Genomic DNA, 2,720 nt, shown 5'->3' with positions numbered 1-2,720 from the left:
GGAGACCCACATCGCATTGGGCTCCCTGCTCAGCAGGTGGCCTGCTTCTCTCTCTCCCACTCCCACTCCCTCTGCTTGTGTTCCCTCTCTTGCTGTGTCTCTCTCTGTCAAATAAATTTTAAAAATCTTAAAAGAAAAAAAACAAATATGATTAAGACTTGAAACATTCTTGGAGTGCCTGGGTGGCTCAGTCAGTTAAGCATCTCCCTTCGGCTCAGGTTATGATCTCAGAGTCCTGGGATCGAGTGTCACATCGGGCTCCCTGCTCAGCGGAGAGCCTCCTTCTCCCTCTCTCTATGCCTGCTGCTCCCCCTGCTTCTGCACGTGCACACACACTCTCTCTCTCAAATAAACATATAAAATATTTTTAAAAAAGAGTCTGAACATTCAAATCATGGCTGACTATTTATGACATGGAAGATGTTTTCTTGAATACACATGGAGAAGACTGAAGAAGCCCAAATTATTGCACAATGAACACTAGTAAAGAAGCTCTCTACTAGTAAGATGCTACTCTTTGCTCCTAATTCCTCCACTTTACCTGCCTTATTCCCACACGATTTCATTCCCTGTCACCCTAGCCTAACTTTTCATTATCTCATTTCTATGTTTTTATCTTCATTTCTCCCACCCCCTCCGTATGTGTTCTACTTTCTAAATTAGACACCTGCAACATATTTCCCACAAAACCATTAAGTTTCCATATTTCTCAATTCTTCCTTATTTTCTAACTTTAGAAAATACTTCAGCATCTTCCCTACTGATTGAGCCAATGGATGCAACAAATGACTCTGTGGTATCTGAATTTGTATTGATTGGACTTTCAAATTCATGGAAGATGCATCTTTTTCTCTTTTGGTTCTTCTCTGTGTTCTATATGGGAATTATCCTGGGAAACCTCTTCATTGTGTTCACGGTAATTATTGACTCTCATTTACACACCCCCGTGTACTTCCTATTGGTCAACCTCTCTCTTCTTGATCTAGGTCTGTCCTCTACCACAGTCCCCAAAACGATCTTTAATCTTTCCACTAACTGCAACATCATTTCCTATCCAAAATGCATGATACAGATATTTTTTATTCATGTCACAGGTGGAGGTGAGATGGTGCTGCTCACAGCCATGGCATATGACCGGTACACTGCAATCTGTAAGCCTCTCCACTACCTGACCATCATGAGCCCCAAAATGTGTGTTTCCTTTGTAGTGGCTGCCTGGATAGTGGGGATAATCCATGCTGTCTCTCAGTTTGTTTTTGTCATAAATTTGCCCTTTTGTGGCCCTAATGAAGTAGATAGTTTTTACTGTGATTTTCCTCGGGTCATGAAACTTGCTTGTGTAGACACTTATAAGCTAGAGTTTGTAATCATTGCTAACAGTGGGTTTATATCCATGGCTACCTTCTTCTCTTTAATTATATCCTATATCTTCATTTTGGTCACTGTCTGGAAACGATCTTCAGGGGACTTGTCCAAAGCATTTGTCACATTGTCAGCTCACATCACTGTAGTGATTTTATTTTTTACACCGTGCATGTTTCTCTACATGTGGCCTTTCCCCACAACATCACTGGATAAGTGTTTGTTCATCGTTGACTTTGCTATCACCCCCCTCTTGAATCCTGCAATCTATACATTAAGAAACAAAGACATGAGAGTGGCCATGAGAAGACTGGGCAAATGGATTGTGGGTCCTAGTGGGATCTCATAATGAATGGAGCAGATCTAGATACAACATGCTTCAGGCTCACCAAGAACACTGCTAGTCATGTGACTGTCATCATTACAATGGTAAGAACTACTACTGTCATGATAGTCAACAAAGGTCCCCCTGTAGAAATTGATTGAGTCAGAGGTGACTTTATTTTGCTAATGACAGGGAATAAATTGGTATCACTTACTGACATTGAGAAGAAGGTGAAAACAGAAAAGTGAGCTGATTCATAAGAGTAAACTTAACATTCAAATACCATTTTCTGTGACTTGATCATTGTTTTACTCTCAACTATGAAGACATACCTCAAAAAGTGATAAATATATCTCATGGTAACTTATGAATTTAACAGATAAAATGTGACTTTGAGTAAATCAAAATCAATAAATTCTATTTTTCAATTCCAATTTTAATTCTAATTTAATTTAGAATAAGAACAAAATCAACTATGTGTTACTTAGGTTAAGCATGCTATTTTATTTTTTTGTTTAGATTTTATTGGCTGTAAATAGAGAGGGATATTCTTTAACACTATGAGTATTTCAAATAAACACAAACCAGAGATTTCTGAACTTTTGTCTCATTTTCTACTATTCTAAAAATGAAGATTTTCAAATATTTAATTATCCTAGTTTATTCTCAAAAAAAAAAACACCATAAAAATAATAGCAGTTTCATGGCACCTGGGTGGCTCAGTCAGTTAAGCACCTGCCTTTGGCCCAAGTCATGATCTTGGGGTCCTGGGATTGAGCCCTCCATGTGGGACTCCCTACTCAACAGGGAGTCTGCTTTTCCCTCTATCTCTGCCACTCCCCCCAGCTCATACTCTCACTCTTAAATAAATAAAATCTTTTTAAAAATTAATTAATTTACTTATTAATTAAATTTTAAAACTAATAGCTGTTTCACAAGAGAAAAATTAATCAGGTGTGTGTTTAGAGATTCTGGTTTCTTTGAATATGGTTTGCTGGTCAGACAAAATATACCCCAAGAACTTGTAAGTCTT

At 38.1% G+C, this 2,720-nt stretch overlaps 1 pseudogene; it reads left to right on the top strand.

Moving 5' to 3' along the window:
* Window positions 1-763: 763 nt before the first annotated feature.
* On the top strand, window positions 764-1,774 carry LOC123786789 (olfactory receptor 4F6-like; annotated as a pseudogene).
* Window positions 1,775-2,720: the final 946 nt, after the last annotated feature.

Source organism: Ursus americanus, chromosome 9 (assembly GCF_024610735.1).
Source record: "Ursus americanus isolate L20-20 chromosome 9, mUrsAme1.1.p, whole genome shotgun sequence".
Classification (NCBI taxonomy): Eukaryota; Metazoa; Chordata; class Mammalia; order Carnivora; family Ursidae; genus Ursus; species Ursus americanus.
Note: the sequence above shows the minus strand (reverse complement) of the source record. Positions and strands in the feature narration are given on the sequence as shown.